At 42.7% G+C, this 19,356-nt stretch overlaps 1 protein-coding gene across 1 annotated transcript in view; it reads right to left on the bottom strand.

Moving 5' to 3' along the window:
- Positions 1–19,356, bottom strand: part of ZFHX3 (zinc finger homeobox 3) — a 1,295,343-nt gene that overhangs the window by 459,583 nt on the left and 816,404 nt on the right. The gene's annotated exons all lie outside the window — the stretch shown is intronic.

Below are 19,356 nucleotides of genomic sequence, written 5' to 3'. Positions count from 1 at the left end.
CTTAGGGCTCTGATGATCTTGCTGGCATGGAATGCCCCAATCCTTCATGGATTTATAAAATCCTAGAGAATGCACTGTGCAAGGACAGAGTGATCACAGACACTAGCATTTAACTTCCTTTCCTGGTCATCAACCTTTCAGCTCAGCATGAGGGAGGAACACCAGCCAGAATGCTGAGCCTGTTTTACCATTTTAATATCCTTTCTTTCTTTCTTTTTCCTTTCTTTTTTTTTTTTTTAAGGCAGAGTGCCTCAGGGTCTTTTGAACAGTGGTGTCCTAATAAATTATTTAAAAAAGAAAATAGAGCCCCAGGTCCATCTGTAGTGCATATTATTATCAATTGGAGGTACCAGATCTTTGATGGGCAGTAGAGAAGGAGTAGAAATGGAGAGGTGGCAGTTGCATAGTAATAAAGTTCTTTAAATCCTTACTGGTATATGTAGGTAAATCTAGTCAATTACAGGAAACAGGTATTCCCTGTATTTGGTCAGTAAAACATCAACAACTGATAAGGCCCAGTTCCACAAAACATTAACAGTAGCCATCAATTTTGAGAGTCTAGAGTATGTGTTATTGATTTGGTGTGGATTAACTCAATCTTATCCCCATTTCAGAGACAGGGAAAAGGAGATTCATAGAAGACCTATAACTTGCCTAAGACTGCCTGGCTAGAAATGAACGAAGCTAGGATAAGAGTCCAGATGCATCTGAATCCTGAGTCCTCGCTCTCAGCCATTATTCTATCCTGCCTCCCAATGAAATATACAGGCAAACCAAATACAATGAGGAAACTTGCAACAGAATTAAAGATAAGTGCTCAGAAGAATAAAACCGGGGTTGCTGCTGCAACAGCTATTCCTTATGAAAATATTCCATTTGTTTCCTTATTGAAATAGACTAATAAAGGGTAGGCTGAAAGCAAACATGAGCTGGCAGATACTTCATCTTTCTGATCTATGCAAAGCCCCTCCCAAGTGGACAGTGAGAATCCATGCTCTTTTCCCTTCCCCTCCTCCGTGAATTAGCACACTGATGGACCACTCTGGCCTCCTGATATTTGCAAAGCTGCATTAGCTTCTTTTCCTCCAGGAGTGCTGGTAACAGGTAAATTCAGACTTTGCTACCCACCTCTCACTGCGTCCTTCCTTCTTGAAATCTGCCGCCTCAGTAGTTTGCAGGCAACTGTACAGTTAAAATAAAACCTTTTCAAAGGGCAGAAAATGAGGTTTAGCTTTGCTGTTTTGATTTCTAAATTTAAGGGTGATGAACTAGATTCACCTCTGGGGTTTCATTGTGGATTCCACAATTCATCACGCTTTTAGCAAGTGGTTGTGCTTCACACGAGGTGATTTCAAGGATTTTAGGTAGAGTGGGTGGTGTTGATGAAATATCTTCCTACTCTCTCCACCCTCTTGCTTGTGTCGACTATATTTTCGAGTTTCACTCAATGATGGAGTTGTTTCTTAGCGTCTTGTGCGCTTAGCCATTTAATTAAAGCAATCCATATTGAATTCATGTCCAGATGCCTTGACCGGCGGAGCCAGATCCTCATTGGCATGCCAGCTGCTCAAAGAGGAACACAGCCCCTTGCATACTAATCAGGAGGGGAGGCAGTGATTCATCAACCCATGATACTGCTCCAGCATCTACAAGCACTTATGACATGTAATTGGTGGTGCATAAGCAAGCCAGGCCACATTAAAAACCCTACAGATAGTCAGAGATAAAAATTAATGACTTTTGCTTTGTGTAATCCTGCATGCATTGGTGGGAAAGGGAGGGGGGTTGGGATTAATGGGCAAATCTAAGTAGGCACCGAGGAACAAAGGCTTTCCCGGCCTTGTTTACATATCGAACAATAAAAAACACAAGTGACAAGTTATGGGAAAGGCGAGTGTGAATTTTCGGCACGAGCGAGTTGAAAGACTGCTTGCAGTTTATTATGGATTCCAAATTTCCATATTCATTATTCCAAAACAAACGTCCTCAGCAGGCTCTTCTGGGACTGGCTAGTGCAGTTGTTATTATTCATCTTTCACTGGGGCTGAGGTTGTCATGATTAGGGCTGGGCCGTGCTCACTCTTCATGGCATGCCCCAGCTACTCAGGGACACAATGCAAACCTTTGACAAGCCCGGAGGAATGTAACAGGGATCAAGTAGGGTCATCCTAAGCAGCCGCTCTAAGAGCAGGAGTCGCACACTTAGGGCAGGAAGGGGAAAGAGAGAGGAGAGGGTCTTGAGCCACCTACTGATGGGCAAAAGACGTAGCCCAGGTGGCCCAGGTAGCAGCTAACAGCGAAGAAGGGAAAGAGGAAAGGAAAGTGGAAGCAGTGAATGAATTGGATTTCATAATTAATCTGGGCAGGTTAAGTGACAGAGTTATTAGGGTGTTATCATTCAGGCTCTGGTTAATATAAACACTAAAAAGGGGATTGATCACAGGTGTGGTGAAAGGTAGAGGATGTTTGTTAGATAACGCAAAGTAGAGGCAAGCAATGCAGGCATGTGTTAGAGATAGTCTATTGCATTGATGATCATATGAGGAAGGTGATAGATAAAAATGTCAGTGTTTTGTAGTCAGGAACTGCTTTGTTTGTTATTTAAGGGCTTGCTTTAAGACACAGATGGCCTGGCTGGATTTTGAAAACAGGCTTGAGTGGGGAAGAGCTTGCAGGCTCAGGGGTGGATGTGGATCGTTCAGGTAATATGATCACTGAATAAAGGTGATGAGTGCATATTGGTGTCGGGGAGGATGGGTCATTATGAAACACATATAAACATTATGAAATATGATTGAGATTTGGTGAAGAGGAAGGAGATAACTAAAAGAGAGATACTAAGACAATGGGCTTAAGATGCCGTGGTTTTTCCCATTATCTGGTTTTGTCCCTTTCCTTTTGAAAGGAAGAGTGACATCAACCCCATACTTACTTGTGCTTCTTCCTTTCTCTTCACTTGAGTCTTATTTGGATAAATCCCTATACTTCTGTTTTTCTTGCTGATCGTGGGTTATCTCAGTCATCCTTAATGAGAAAACCATGGGCAGCATATGTAGAAAGGGCACCCCAAGAGCAGAACATGTGCAAGAGAGATTCTTGGCAAGAATGTGTTCAGAATCCCTCTGTGTGACAAGAGCAGTGCTTTGAGTTGAGTCATCCCTCACCTTTTGCCTGGAGTCCTTTGTTCTTCTGTTGCCACGGAATGAAACCATGCTCCCTGGTCTGTACAGAGGGCGCAGCTACAACTTTTTCTCATGAGTGTCAGGATCTGCCCATGAGATGTGGTGAAAAGGAGTAGTTCTCCAACCTATTTCAGTGGTGAGAATATCTAGAAGTGTTGGCACTTTCTATGTAGGAACATGGACTGTTGACATAGGATAGTAAAGAAACAAATATGCAAGTTCTGCTGCATTTCCAGTGAGCTGAAACCTGACTCCTGTGCAGAGAAGATGTCAAAGTTTAAGAACCTTATGGGGTAGCCGGGGGTGGGGGGTGGGGGGGTGGATTTTAAATCATGACATTCCTACTCAATCATTTGTATCAGGGAGTTGGGAAAAGATTGTCACAACGAAATCTCAGCAGTGGTGCCCTTAAACTGGAAAATGGGAATGCAGTTGGTGAATCAGTGGTTAAAAATACTGCATCATCCACCAGAACAACAAAAAGGCAGAAGGAAGCAATGGAATCTTCTGAAATTCCCCTACCCGCATTTAACTCTGTGTCTTAGGTGCGTGGCTTAGGACAAGATGCATTTTTTTAGAGCCTGAGCAGTCAAAATGCATATTGATTCTCTTTTTCCTAAAGTTCCCTCTTAAAGAAGGGCAGGCTGGGAGATATTTCTGGTATTCTGAAAAAGTCCGCTACATGATAAAGTCAGATGATAAAAATGGAATTGGGGGAAAATTTGAGCTATTAAATAAATAGGAAGCCATTTCCAGGAGATTAGGATTGTATACAGGAATTATATATGCGGAGAAGGAAATTATATAACCAACTCTTTATCTACTATTGAGGGACAGGAAAGAACTCAAACTTGTCCATGAACGATTAAATCACTTAGATAACATAGTAGAGCCCTAAGCCTTCCTCTCTTCCCATGAGGATGAACCAGGAAACTTGGCTTGCCCATTCTTACCGCCTACAAATATCTGAAGTCACAAAGGGTTGTGTATCTTCCCAGTCACACAGGTCTCTGGTTAAACTACCACTCAGAGGGAAACTTACTAATTCTCTTTTTGCCTCTTTCATCTTGATTTCCCAAACAAACCCTCTTTGAAGTTCTCTCAAAAACTTTTATCTGCTTAGGAGGAAAAACGAAATCTTTTGCTGGTGATTAAGGATATTGACTCTGTAGGATGGAAGAAGACCATTTGACCAGCAAGCATTTACTGTGACCTGGGACTAATCAAAACCAGAAACAAAGGTGATGAGGCAATGGTATCAACAAGTGTACAGCGATCTCTTTCCATGAGGGCCGGCGGAGCCCTCGAGGCAGTCAATGAAGAATATATTCTATACAACAAGAGTGGTGGTAAGGGTTTTCACAATTTCCAAGAGGGAAACTGAGGCATAGGGAAGGCCAGTGATTTTTCTAGAGGCAGAGCTAACAACAAACCTAGAAATAAAGCTATGGTTGTCTTGTAGTTCATTCCTTTCTTCCTCCCTCCTTCTGTACATCCCTCCCTCCCTCCCTTACTTCCTTCTCTCCTTCATTCCTTCTTTCCATTCGGCAATCCATCCATCCATTCATCCATCCATCCTTCCCTCCACACTCATTTGCTAGACATTTTTTTGAGGAGAAAGGGATTAAATATATGTATATAATATCTACTGGTGTCCTGATCATGGTCTTATTTTAGGAATATTCATTTGATGGTGGGGTAAAGGATGAGTTGACAAGGAGCAATAATGAATGTGTATGTATGGCAGGAGTCATCAGAAGGCATTTGTATTTTCCAGGGATAATGAGGGCCCTGAACTAGGAGTAAATGGCAAAGGGATTGGAAAAAGAGTGGACAGATAAGAGAGCTGCTTAAACCAGGAACAGTAGGGCTTGGCAACAAATTCGATGTGAGATGAGGGAGAACAGGAAGTCAAAGGGGGCTTTATCCTGTGTGACCAAAAAAATGATGGTACCTTTATGAGAAAGGAGGTATACAAGAGGAGGGGCAGGTTAAGGACAGGCTGCTAACTTCCATCTTATATCTAGCGAGTTTAGGGTTCTGATGCTCATACAGGTGAAAATGTTTAGAAGGTGAAGTCTCAAATAAATGAAGTCTGGAAACGGTGATTTGAAAATGGATGAAATTCAGAAATGAATAGGGGAGAATGTCTAGGATGAAACCAGAGAGAGGACAGGAAGGGGCCAAAGACATGTCTTTGGATGAAGAGTTCACGTTCTGAAGGTGGAAAGGGGAAGAAGGGACAGGTTAACAAGAAAGGCAGCAGAACCCGGAGGATGGTGTCTCCAGGGCCAGAGCAGGAGAGGGTTCTAAGAAAGCAGAGGGGCCGGGAGAGTCATCAGCTGCATCTCTGCCTTTGTGCTGAGGATAAGCTACACAGGATAAGAAGGGAGAAGAGGCTGTTGAATTTGTTGACCTGTGTTGGGGACAGATGACAGACCGCAGGGGGTTAGAGTGAGGGGATGGTGAGGGCACAAAGGCAGGAAGGGCGAAAAACTCATTAACTATCCTAAATGCTGAGGACCAATAGAATAATAAACTTCTAGGCAAGAATGAAATACAGTCTTGTTTCCAGGAGACCACTTCAGTCCTCGGGACTGAAGGAAGTGGGACTCGGTGCCTTCACCGCTGTCAACTTCCTGTCCCCTTCAGCCCCGGAGGGTGGCAGGGAGACCATTGTTCTGCCTGCTCCTCAAAGGACCGCCGGCCGGCTGAGTGGCCACTCGCAGTCGCTCTCCTTTGTGCTGGAGAGATTAGAAACGAGTTGCTGCAGGCTCAAGAGGCTCCAGGACAGAAGCAAGGCGGCGAGTGGACCGGTTTCAGAGAGGCTGCCAAGTTTGAACCCGGCCCCTCCTCCTTTCAGTCCTATGATCGCCCATTAAATTGGATAAGGGGATCCCTTTTCCTCCTTTTCTTTCTCATTCCTTTTTGGAAAATGAATGCTTTCTGAATCTGCTTGACATAAGAACTCTCTTTGTTCCACCCTAATGTTGATGGCTTGTTTGGTTCTTGAGTTTGCCTGCTTCTCACAAAGGAATTAAAAAAAAAATACTAAACTCCGCAGCTCTAGTCACAACAAAGTTTAAAACATTTAAAGGTAAATTCAATTAGCAAATGTGGAACCAATTATTATGTGACAAAACCATGGTTTTAAATAACCCAAATGTGATTATTTTTCAGGGAAACCAAGAAATAGATAGTGCATTTCATTTTCCTAGGTTAATAAGGTAAATTTAAGTAAGAAAGCATGCCAAACTATTGTAGTGATAACAGTAATAATGAAAATATTTACCAAGAATTACGTTAGGTCCTGTGTTTTTTCCCAGAAAACAAATCAAACAAACAAATGAAGACAACTTCTTTTCCCTATAACTTCAAATTTTCCAGAAATTTTAAAACTCTGAATTCAGCAAACACTGGAGTGGATAGGAGATAAAAAGATAAAGTGATAAAGTACTCCTCAAATGGCTTATTTTTTACTCTGTATAGCTTTTCTGAATCTATCTAATATTACCAAGAGCGAAGTTTCAGCTACAGAATATTTTTCTTATTTAATTGATGTATTTAAGGTACTGATATAAGCATCTATAACTTTATAGTTAAAGCAATCAAAATAAACTCAAATACAATTCTGACAGCTATTTCTACTCTTGGTTGTCAATGAGGGCTCAAGATCAGGGTATTGACTGCATTTGTCTGGCCAAATTTCATGCACTTACAATAATATCTCTAAATATACAAAAGGTTTTGCCATTCTATTCTCCCAATAGCTGGGTTCAAGATCATGAGCTTTTGTAACTGTCTTGAAGTGTTTGGGCCACATTTCTACAAACTGCACATTACAGATTCCCTTTCTTCTAACTCAACACCAGATTCTGCTCCCAGTCCTCTACAGCAGTGCATGTGTTTTAAGTTGTTCTAACAGCTGAAGGTGGATCTATACTGATCCACACCCATACTCCCGTTAGTCCTGAGCGCTTTGCCTGTGCAGATTTGGAGGGGAAGTTGGAGGCCATGGAAGGTGGTGGAGAGGGAGGGAACCAAACCTGTTCACCTTCTAAGCACCAGGGACTCTAGTTATCTCATGGGTGGTAGTTATCTCATTTAAACTTCCTAATAATTCCGGGCTCCAAACCTCCCACCTACTAAAGCTGAATCCATTCTCCATCATCTTGGTGACCTCATCTTCCCTATTCTCAAGGGTCCTCAGCCCTTACCAAATGTACAAGTGCCACAATTTCCAACGTCCTTCTCATCCTCCTTCGTCTCCCCTCCTCCTAAACCTCCACTGTTCCTCCCTAAGAGTTCCCTATCTAGTTGTAACGTCACCTAGAGAAAGACTTAAGGTAGGCCAACAGGGTTCCCTGGCTTCCTGGTCTGACCATCACTTTCTAGAACTACCATCTGCCTAAGAGATCTCCCAAGAATGAGGTGTAATTCAGAACTTTCCCTTAAAAAATCAAAAGGTTCAATACCATCCTGTTTTACAATACCTCAGTTTACCTGTAAGTCCAAGACTCCAAATCATCCATATATTCACAGATGGCTGTGCATTCCTAATCTGACCCAATCTTCTGTCCATCCCCAAATCCCCAAAATCCTTATACTGTGTTCCCTGGAACTCATAGTCTTTTATCACCAAAATCCCCTATCACTTGAACCTCTCTTCTAAATGTTTCTCTCACTGTTTTGCATCAGCATTCTCCGGAGTTCAGTGCTTCCCCTGTAGGCCCTTTAAGTGGTGACCTTATTTCCTTCCACATCCCATATACTACAGAACCAGGAGGTTGATGGGTGTCTTCATTGCCCCTCATTGCTACTTCCAGGCTACTTTTATCTTCTCCTTCAAGACCTCCTTTGAGGCATATGCCATCACACTGTGCCACCCAATACCCTTTCTCATTACAGTCATTGATCACCTTGCACAGCACATCTGCTGATTCACTGAGTCTTTTCATGCCTGGCTCACTGTCTTTGTCTCCATCACTCCCTGTCATTATTCTTAATGACTTCAGTATTCACATAGACAATCCATCTAACACATTGGCCTCTCAGTTGCTTGACCTGCTCACTTCTAATGTGCTTTTTCCCTATCGCCTTCATGTCACCACTGCCATGGTCATACCCTAGCCCTTGTCAGTACCAGCAACTTCATCACTTCTAAAATTCTCTCCTTAAAGCATCCCACTTCTTTTAACCTTCTATCTTCCCACCTCACTCTAGTATTCCAACTTCAACAAGTCTTCAATCCCTTTTGGGGCTCCTAACCCCTTTTCTACGCCCATCATCTGCCTCGTGTTTCCCTTCCTTTGTTATTCATTCTAGATTCCAAAGTTTATAACCAAAACCCCTCTCTTGTGCATACCAGTCAGCCTCCTTGCAACCCTCTTCTCTTCCACCGTCATTGCTTGTCAAAACCCTAACTCTTTATACTTAAAACATGAATATTTTAAAAAATCCTTACCTGCAGGCGAACAGCAGAATGTGCTGAAGAAAACAACACAGCCAGGCTGACTGATCTCACTTTAAATGTATGACCACGAGTGTCACATGGACCTCAGTACTAGCCAACAATCCTACCACGCTTTGCTAATTAGTTCATTCACCCATCCTCCAAGATGATGGCTTCATACCCTCTACTCTTTTCTTGAACTTCTGGTACCTCCTCCATCCTAACTCGCAGCTTGCCTCTTACTTCACTAATAGAAACAAAACAAACTTCCTCATTTGTCTACTGTCAAATCTATGAATTTTGCATCTCCGTCTTTTGCTCTGTGTCCCCTGGAGATGGAGGAAAGGCCCAAGTTCTTATCTCCAGCTGATGTCCCACTCCCCTTCCCTACTTACTAATCATCACGTTCTCCCTCATGTTGATCACTGTTTTCAGCAGACAAACATTCTATAAGTTGTCTTTTCCTTGACAATAACACTGCTGGGACTCCACGTCCAACTCTTCCCCCAAGAAATGCTATTCTGTTTTCCTGTTCCTCTTTGTTACAGATATCCTAAAAGGAACAGTCTATGACTTCTGTTTCCATTCCTTACCTTCCAATGTCTCCTCAGATATTTTCCCCCACCACGCCACTGAAACTGTCTGGCAAGGTCACCAACATCTCCTTGCTAATTTTCTGGTCAATTCTCTGTCCTCATCTTCTGTGACCTTTCAGCAGCATTGACACAGTGGATCATCCCTCTTCCTTGAAATGTTTCTTGTGCATGGCTTCCTGGTCCTCACAGTCTCCTGTTTCTCCTCTTTTACTGGCCCCTCCCTCCAAGCCTCCTTTTCTGGTCCATTAGCTGTAAACACTGACCATCACAGAGCCCCATCATCAAGCTTATCCTTTCCTCTATCTACTCTATTCCTTAGGTGTCTCATTCAGGTTCAGAGCTTTAAATGCATCTATATACTGGTGACTCCCAAATTCAGATCTCCCAGCCTCAATTTCTGTGAGCACCCGGCTCCTCTACTGCACTACCCGCTCAGTCTCTCTACTTCAGTGTCTCCTGGGCATCTCAAACTTGCCAAATCCAAATCAGAAACCTTGATTCTCTATGCAAATCTTGTTCCTTCCTCAGACTTGGAAATAACGGCCCTCCTTTACTCCCCTCTTTCCCTGACACCCTGTGTCTAATTCCTTGGCAACTTCTCTAGCTCTAATGTCAAAGTTTATCCAGAATCTGACCACTTCTCACCATCCCCACCACATCAGTTCTCTCACTTTTTCATTCTTTTACAGTCAAATCCCCACATAGGATCCAAATAAACTTTAAAAGGTCATCTCTCCAAACTCAAAACCCAGCATGTTCAAAATAAAATCAAACTGTCTGCCCTGACTGCTCTCACTCCATCCCGCCATTACATGTCCTACCTACTGGTTTCCCCACTTCCCAATTTAGCCCAACTGGCCTGGCCTTATAGCTGATCCTCGAATGCTCCAAGCTTATACCAGCCTCAAGGCCTCTATGCTTGCTAATCTTTTCCCCAAGTCTTCGCAGACCCCCTCCTTGACATCATTCAGCTCTCTGCTCCAAGGTCACCTTCTCCACCAGTCCTTCCATGCTTATCCTTTGGGAACACACCTTTCCTACCCTCCCCGGTTCTCTTACATTGAATAACATTTCCTTATAGTGCTTACCACTCTCTACCATTACATCATATATTAATTTATTTACCTATTCACTGTCTGTCTCTTTGCATTAGCCATGTGTTCTGTGTCTCTAGCTCCTGAAACATTGCTTATCTCATAACTCAAGCAATGAGTTGGTGCTCAATAAATACTTGTAGAATGATGAATGAACAGATGGAGGTCATTGGGAGCCTCCCAGTTCTCCTGAGTTGGTGCCTTAGAGACTTTTGATCAGCCTTTTCTCCCTTGCCTTTCCTTTCAGTCACAATCTCTGGTGTCAATTCCATTTCTGGAGTGGCTTTCATTTCTATCCTTTCTAGTCACCATCACATCCGCGTCTCAGGCTCTCATTTGTCCTTCAGTTCCTAGAACCCCTAAGAGGTCTTCTCATCCACAGTCTCTCTTCTCTCCAGCCCACCATGCCCACTACTGCCAAAATTATCCTTCTGAAACATGGCTCTGCTCTCAGAGCTTCCCTAACCAGGAGGCTGGGCACGTCATACCAACTTAACGGACGTTTTATAAATAAGTAACTAAACAAATCTCACTAAATAAAAGTCAATTCTTCATCTTAACACTCAAAATCCTCCACAACTTGGTCTCCTTCTCTTGGTCTCTTTCTCTTAATCCCTCTATCTTAGTCTATCAATTCTGCTAGATCTACAACCAGTCTTCAGTACCCAAAATATGATGCATTGCATTGAATCATATGAGCCTGCCAATGTGGGACTGCTTTCACCTACGAAACAGTCATTTCATGTGGCTCAATTCAATTGTGTCTGCCTCTGTAATTTTGCTTAATCCATTCTAAAAGGCAGATTATCTTCCTGAGCCACCCAACTTGTTCTTCAGAGTCCAATTTTAAATCTCATCTTTCCCAAAGACGCCCCAGAATGACAAGTTTTTCTTCTACACTCTCATAGCCCTTTGCCACTGTTCTTTGTTCATCCGTTCTCATTTGCCTTGTAATGACATTATGCTTCTCTCTCTCCTCCCATTATCTCCTTCAGTTGTGAGTGAACTCCTGGAAGGCAGGATCTCATCTTATTCATCTTTGAGTCCTTCACAGGTTTGGCTACAATGCTTTTCACAGAGCAGTTGCTCTCCAGATCTTTGTTGAATGGACTCAAATCGTGGTTAATTGTCCCAAGCATATAACCTTGTGTTCTCCCTTATAACAGTAGGAGAAATAGGTTTACAAAGTCTATTATTCCTTTTTCTCTTTTTTTGCTAAGGAAATTAGCCCTGAGTTAACATCTGTGCCAACCTTCCTCCACTTTATATGTAGGTTGCTGCCACAGCATAGCTGACGAATGGTTTAGGTCCATGACCGGGATCCGAACCAGTGAACCTGGGCTGCTGAAGTGGAGTGCACCAAACTTAACCATTATGCCATGGGGCCAGCCCCCATTCCTTTTTTTAAACAACTAGTTCTTAAGCATAAATATATTTCCCAATTAGACATTTTGCTATCACATCAGGAGTAGGAGAGAGAATTCATCTGGGGTGGAGGTAGGGTACTCTTGTGAGATATATTAACTCCTCAACCCTTGCGAGATACATTAACTGCTTAACCATGAAAAGTAGGTGGCATATGATGATCTTTCTTCTGGACTATCTGACACTTTTAAGACGTGAACTGACCTACAAGGGCTTATGACTCGATATCCCACAGATAAAGCCTCTATTCTGAGCATTGGCAGCTACTGCATTTGCTCTAAACAATAGGTGAAAGAAGGGAAGCGGCTGATGCTTCAGCTGATGATGATGATGACAAAAATGATAATAGCATTTACATGATGATTCCGCAGGGCTTGACAAACTCAGCAAATTACTTGTAAAGTCGGCAGTCAGGGCTGTCAATGAGAGAGAGTCACCTCTGGGCCGGAAAGAAGCAGTGGCCACATTTGCACAAAAGGAGAGAGCTCATAGCACCTGACAACTCAGAGGCAGGTGTACAAAGAGAGTCCTGTGTTCAGGGAACTCACAGAGGAAATGGACTTAAGTAGCAGTAGGGGGAGTGGAAGCATGGATACAAGGAAGGACTTCCTGACAGCAAGGGTCTTAGCAAAAGAACAGGGGCCTAGAGGAGGGTATCAAATTTGCCGATAAGAAACAAAACAGCATGGTGCTGGTGCCTGAATAAACAGACAGAGCCCCGCAATGAGATCCAAACATATACGGGAATTTATAAAGCTGGCATCACTAGGGTGCAGGCGAACGTTTTAATAAGTGGTGCGAGGACAGTGGTAGCCAATTAGCAAAGTTAGTAAAGGTAGACCTCTACCTCCAACCACACACCAGAACACTATTCAAAGCGGATCGGAGAGCCATATGGAAAAATGACCCCTACAAGCGCTGGAAGAAAACATGGGTGAATTCCTGGGTGTGGAGAAAGGATTTCTAACTTGAGACAATATCCAGAGACACAAGAAAAGAAAACCTTGATAAATTTGGTGACATAAAAAATGTTTTAAAAGTTTGCATGGAAAAAAATACCATAAGCAAAATCAAAAGACAAACGATAAATGGGAGAAAATGTTTGCAAATATGTAGCACAGATAAAAAGCTAATTTTTCGCAATATACAAAGGCCTCTCAAAAATTGAGAAAAAATCAACAACCCAATAAAAAAGTGAGCAAAGGACATGAAGCGACAATTTGAATAAATATATAAAAATCACCTTTAAACGTAAGAAAAAATGTTGAACTTCAACATAATGAATGAAATGCAAATTAAAACTATACTGAAAAATCTGGCAGTTCCTCAAACAAGTAAACATAGAGTTACCATGCGAATGAGCAATCCCATCCCTAGGAATGAAAATGTATGTTCACACGAAAAACAGTGTACAGGGCTGGCCCCGTGGCCCAGTGGTTAGAGCTCTGCCACTCTGCTTCTGCGGCCCTGGTTTGCGGGTTTAGATCCTCTGCTCATCAGCCATGTTGTGGAGGTGTCCCACATACAAAAACAAAAAGAAAATAGAGGAAGATTGGCACAGATGTTAGTTCAGGATGAACTTTCCTTACACATACACAAAAAACCTAAAATCAAAATAAACAAAAAACAATACATGACGGTCAGGATTATTCTCAATAGCCAAATGGTGGAAACAACCCAAATTTCCCTCAACAGTTGACTAGATAAACAAAATGGAATATTATTTGATCATACCATGGAATATTATTTGGTCACAAAGAGGAATGAAGTACTGATACATGCCAGAACACGGATGAACCTTGAAAACATGCTAAATGAAAGATACAAGTCACTAAAGGCCACATATTTCTGTGATCACTTAGACGAAATATCCAAAACAGGCAAATCTATAGACAGAAAGTTGGTTAGTGGTTGCTGAGGACTGGGAGAATGGGGAGCTAGGCGAGCGATAGGTAATGGGTACGAGGTTTCTAAAACTGACTGTGGCGACGGTTGGAGATGTCTGTGAATGTACTAAAATCATTTGAATTGTACACTTGAAGTGGGTGAACTGTGTGGTATGTGAATTATAGCTCAATAAAGCTGTTTTAAAAAATGACATTGAAATACTATTTTTTACCTGTCAGACTAGTAAATATTGGAAAGCTTGATCTGTTCTGCTGGTGATGCTGTGGGAAAATAGTCCTTCTCATACCTTGTTAGAGGGAATACCAATTGGTACAGCCATTAAGGAGGGGGATTTTGCAATATCTAACAAAACTATATATTTGTCTACCTTGTGACCCAGTAGTTTCACTTCTAGGAATTTAGCCTGAAGATACCTATTCGACTACACGAAAATGCAGATATTCAAGGTTATCTAGGGAAGCATTATGTGTAATCGCAAGATACTGGTAACAATCTAAATGCCCACAAATAGAAGACTGGTTGCATAAACTGGCACATCACACAATGCAGGACTGTTGAGCTAAGAAAGAATATGGAAGGGCTCTCCGAGCTGATGGGGAGTGATTTCCAGGATGTATTGTTAAGGGAAAAAAGCTAAGTGTGAAAGATCACTTAGAGTATGCTCTCTTTTTTTATAAGAAAGAAGAGGAAATAAACTGTACATTTATTTACTTATTTCAGCAAAAAGAAACATTGGGAAGAGAACCAGAAGTGAGTAAGATTGGTTCCCTGCAAGGGGTGGGTGGACACAGGGAAGAAGGGTTTGGGGGAGGTTCTCCGAATACACTTTTTTATTTAGTTTTGACTTTTACAGTCACATTAATGTTTTAATAGTCAAAAAATCCACCAGGATAAGGAGAAAGCCCCAAGAGAAACAAACGAATCAAACTATATTTCAAATGAGCAGCATGAGCGACTGAACGAAGAGTGGGGGAGAACCACTCCAAGTAACGTTTCAAGACAATGCTTTGACTGTGTAGCCTCAGTCTAAAGACCAAAAGAAGTGTAGAGAAGTATTGAACTGTCGTTAATAGTTTTTTTCTACAGTGGTATGTGTGAACAATTCAAAAACTACTTTCTATGTATTCTCAGATTGAGAATAGAATAAATATAGAGAGAAAAATGGAAGCTAGCTGTCTCACTATTGGAGAAGCAGTTTTTTCCCCCAAATATACAAAAAAGGGAACCCTAGAATGCTGTATGATTGGAATTAAAAGTTTCAGTATGTTTTAAAAATAGATATAGATCTCTGTCCACTGAGAGGACCTAGAAATAATGACACACTCGTGGCACCGATGCCCAGAACCTAATGCCTAGATCTTGGTTTTAAAATTCTGTTCTCCGCTAAAAGGATGATTCAGAATCCCTTTGAGAGATGGCTGATTCTAGGACAGGTAAGGTACAAGGTGAGCCTGAACATCTTGTTGCAGAAAGTGCTCAATAAATGAAGAGGACATGTCAAAAGGGGAGAAACGGCTCCCACTGTCCAACTCTGCCACAATTTGAATGTGAAAATAAATAGTGATAGTAATGGGTTACAACCCAGTGAATGATACATAACAATCCATGAAATCATACTGATATAAATGAATGAATAAATAAACAGACAAACGTGGGGTAGAGAAGGCTCTTCATCGCAGTGGAATTGAACTAAGAAATGTAGAAGAATGGTGGAACTAGAAAAATCTCCTTTTGGCAAATAGCCTAGTAATAACGGATTCAGGCAGGAATCATCAACGGATGCTAAAACTAGTGGGTGAAAGTTTGACGAGAATTGGATATTTACATAGTCTCAAAGTATCTCCCCATAAATTTCTCATTAATCACAAAGGGAAAAATAGCAACTATCTAGAGGAGAAACCTGACACACACCACCTTGGCCAAGTAATCCAAGATAACATCACCAATATTGGCACCAACCCAACATTGTATCCCTTTAGCTGGATGCGCTGAGGAAGACAAAACGTTACTTCTGGGTGTTTCTGCCAAAAATTCATCACCCGGAACTAATCACAAGGAAACATCAGACAAACCCAAATCGAGTAAACTTCTACAAAATAAATGGTCTGTACTCTTCAAAAATGTCAAGGTTAAAGAAAGAAAAAGAATGGGGTAAAGATAAAGAATGATTGAGGAACTGTGCTGGTTCAAAAGAAACTAAAGAGATGTGACAACTAAAGGCAATATGTGTTTCTGGGTAAAGCACATTATTGGAAGGATGGACAAAATTTGAATTTGGCCTGTGGATTCGTTGATGATATGGTATAAATGTTCAATTTCCTGACAGATAATTGTACTATGATTATGTAAAATAATGTCCTTATTCTTCGGAAATACACACTGAAGTCTTTAGGGATTAGGAGGAAGGATTCCAGCAATTTATTCTCAAATGACTGAGAAGAATTACACATATATATGTCATATGCCATACGCATATATATATATATATATATATGCCATTTCTCAATTTAAATATTTCTGCAGGAACCTGGGGGCTAAGGAGATAACCCAGGTCCCACGGGTCTTTGTTTTTAGACCAACTTGCCATGGATTCCCTGTCCTGTTTGTGGAATTGCCCAGCCCTACTCTTAGCTTAAAGAATGTGAATGCGATTGGTTTGGGGGAAAAAACCCTGTTCCTAGTTAATGCTCTCTCTTTTTTTACTTTTTTGGTGAGGAAGATTGGCCCTGAGCTAACATCTGTTGCCAATCTTCTTCTTTTTGCTTGAGGAAGATTGTCGCTGAACTAACATCTGTGCCAGTCTTCCTACACTTTGTATGTGGGAGGCCGCCATAGCATGGTTTGGTGATCAATGTGTGTGTCCGCACCCAGGACCCGAACCCGCAAATCCCAGGCCGCCAAAGCAGAGCGCACGAACTTAACCTCTATGCCACTGGGCTATACCAGTCTTTTGTTTTGTAGCCCTGAATTTAAATCCTTTTTATTTTTATTTTTTAAAATTTTATCCAATTGGACTCAGCTACTTTCAAATCTGATGCTAATCCATGAGTGAGAGGTCCCCAAAGCTGCTCTGAAGCTGCCATGTCCCACAACGACTCCAGCCCAGGGCCCTGCCGCCCCTCAGGGTGCGGTTGTGCCGCAGCCTCAGCTCAGTCTGGGATCTGGAACATCTTGGCTCTGAGCTATGAAACTGAGCTGGAAAGAAACCAGCATTCTCTCCCGAGCCACTTCTGTGCTCTTATTTCTTGGGGATGTCTTCTAGGCCGGGGTGAAGGCGCTGTCCCTCATCATAGGTCATCTCACCCTTCGTTTCTTCCCCTGAAGGCTCAGGGAGCCTGCAGCGCAGAGCAGGCATGTTGATGTGATCGACACACCTTCCACCTGCCTTTTCCCAGCCTTCAGGTAAACATCTGCCCTTCACAGGCCGCTGACACCTGGCTTTGAAAACCTCTCAGACCTATGAGCCTCCGGATTCTGCCGCCATCTGCCACCTTGCCCCTGCTGTACGCACAGGCCCCCGTGTCCCGGGGATCGCAGAAGAGGAAAGGCAACTTCTGATTACTGGGCCAGGCCTTGTCACAGCTGAGGCACAGAGGAGCCACTGATTGGCTGAAACAGTTATGGAGAGTGACAAAGCCATGGAATGGGGCACTGGTGTCATCTTGAGCTTCAGTGGCTAGAAATGGGAACCACAGCCCCAGCCAGAGATACTGTGGCCTAAAGAGTCCAAGGCAGAGATAGGAACTTCTCTCCGCCCGTATCATGAAGGTAAACACTTACTATTGCCATGACAACAATGATAATAATTATTACTATTTAGTATAAGAGTGATGATATTATTTAGTATAATACTACTAATAATTTAGTTTAAGAATGATGATGATGATGATGATGGTTATTCCAATTAACCCTCATGCTCACAAACTCCAAGGAGGTACCATTATTACCATTTTACAGGGGAAAGGAAGGGAAGTTCAGAGGGGTGAAATAACCAGCACAAAGAGACACAGCTGTTAGATGCAAGAATCTAGTTTCAAATAGAGGTCTCTGTGATACCAGAGTCATATAGAGAAGACCCACTCAAATAAATGTTTGCTCTTTGAAATGACCGCAAAGTCCAAGTTTACCAGTTAGGTCTCCAATTCCTGTCGTCCCAAATGCCTTCTTCCATCTGATTCTACTTCCTGACATGGCAGGTCTCACAACTGCAATCATTTCTTTCACCTGGAGCGACCTCAGCCCCAAGGGTACTGCCTCCAAAGGACTTTTCTCCCTTCCTCGCTCCAGGCCTCGATGCTCAGAACTGGGTACTCCTGCAATTGTAATTGCACCTACAGCCTTGCTGTAGAATAACTCATCACACGTCAGAACATCAGCATCTGCTCCATGTGGGAGCACCGAGGAGTCAGGCTGTCCCTCACACATAACCTCCTCGCCCTGTGCGTGTTTCTGTGCCATCTTCACTCTGCTCAGAGGTAGGTCCCAGCAACCAGGTGCACCAGGGCTCAGCGAGAGAGAAAGTCATCGGCAGGTGGCTGAGTCTCAACTCGGAGCTCGTGGTCGTGTTTAAGCATGACTGCTGTGGTAAAACATTTGCTCTGAGAACTACACCCTCTATTTATCTGTTACAGTAGTTAATTTCATCTGTTTTGCAGAAATATTTACTAAGGATGAGTGATGGAGGCAGGCAGCTGTGGCTGCAGCCACTGCAACCGTATGGTTTATTTACAACCAGGGCTCCGTGGGCAGATAGCTCGAAGAGGATTAAATTATACTTTGTAGATTAAAGTCCTGAACACTATAAAATTCAGAAACCTTTGTATGCTAAGCAAGAACTTTGACTTCCATCGGGTTTTAAGCTGATATTTTTTGCACACATAGTAAAGAGTGAAAACTTTTGATATTTAAGTATTTTCTTAAAAAGCTGGCAGACTATCAACTTGTTCCTTAGGCAGTCGACTGGTTAAGGAGAGGGGGAAAGCAGCTTCACAAACACCTTTCAGAGGACCAGTGTGGCCGGCTTCTTTCTCGCTATAAACAAGGCCTCTCCATCTCTGTTTACTAATCTCCTTGAGCTTGGGCAGGCAGCCCACTTAAAAGGAAACCGTCCCAACCTGTCAAAGCCATGGTTTATTTTCTGCTGGCAGCTGAGGCATACCCCATGTAATTACATCTCAAGCACACAACTACTCCAAGTTTACTTGAAGTTGGTTAGAAAATAGGTCTTAAGGAGAAGCTCAGGGTTGTCCCGTTCTTCCATGCCACTGGGAGCAGTCAGTAAGTCTTCCTACAATGGGTTGTTAATCACCCCTCTGGAAGGGTCCTTCACCCTCAGGGTGTGTCATTTCTCCCCCCTCCCAGCCCCCAACCCCAGCCTCCATCCCCTTCAGACCCTGAAAGAATTCGGTTCAATTTAGCCTTCTCCTTGATCTTTAAAGTTTCGCTCTCAGTCTCTTTCCACTTGAAGCCGCGTTTGATGTTTCCACGGGCGTTTCTACTGATGGGCTTCACCCAGAGAGCTTTGTCGTTGACTTTGAGAGTCTGGTGTTCAGAGGACGGACTGATCTTCGCAGGTGTTATTTTCTGCACACAGTGCAATTAGCCACACAAGCCAAATTGGCACAAGCAAAGCACTCAAATCTCTTCTCATTGAACCCTTGGTGCTCTTCGGGAGGCTCTTGTGGCACCCACATTCCCGG

The sequence above is a fragment of the Equus caballus genome, chromosome 3 (assembly GCF_041296265.1).
Source record: "Equus caballus isolate H_3958 breed thoroughbred chromosome 3, TB-T2T, whole genome shotgun sequence".
In the NCBI taxonomy this organism is placed as follows: Eukaryota; Metazoa; Chordata; class Mammalia; order Perissodactyla; family Equidae; genus Equus; species Equus caballus.
The sequence above is the reverse complement of the archived record's forward strand: the minus strand, read 5'-3'. Positions and strand labels throughout refer to the sequence as shown.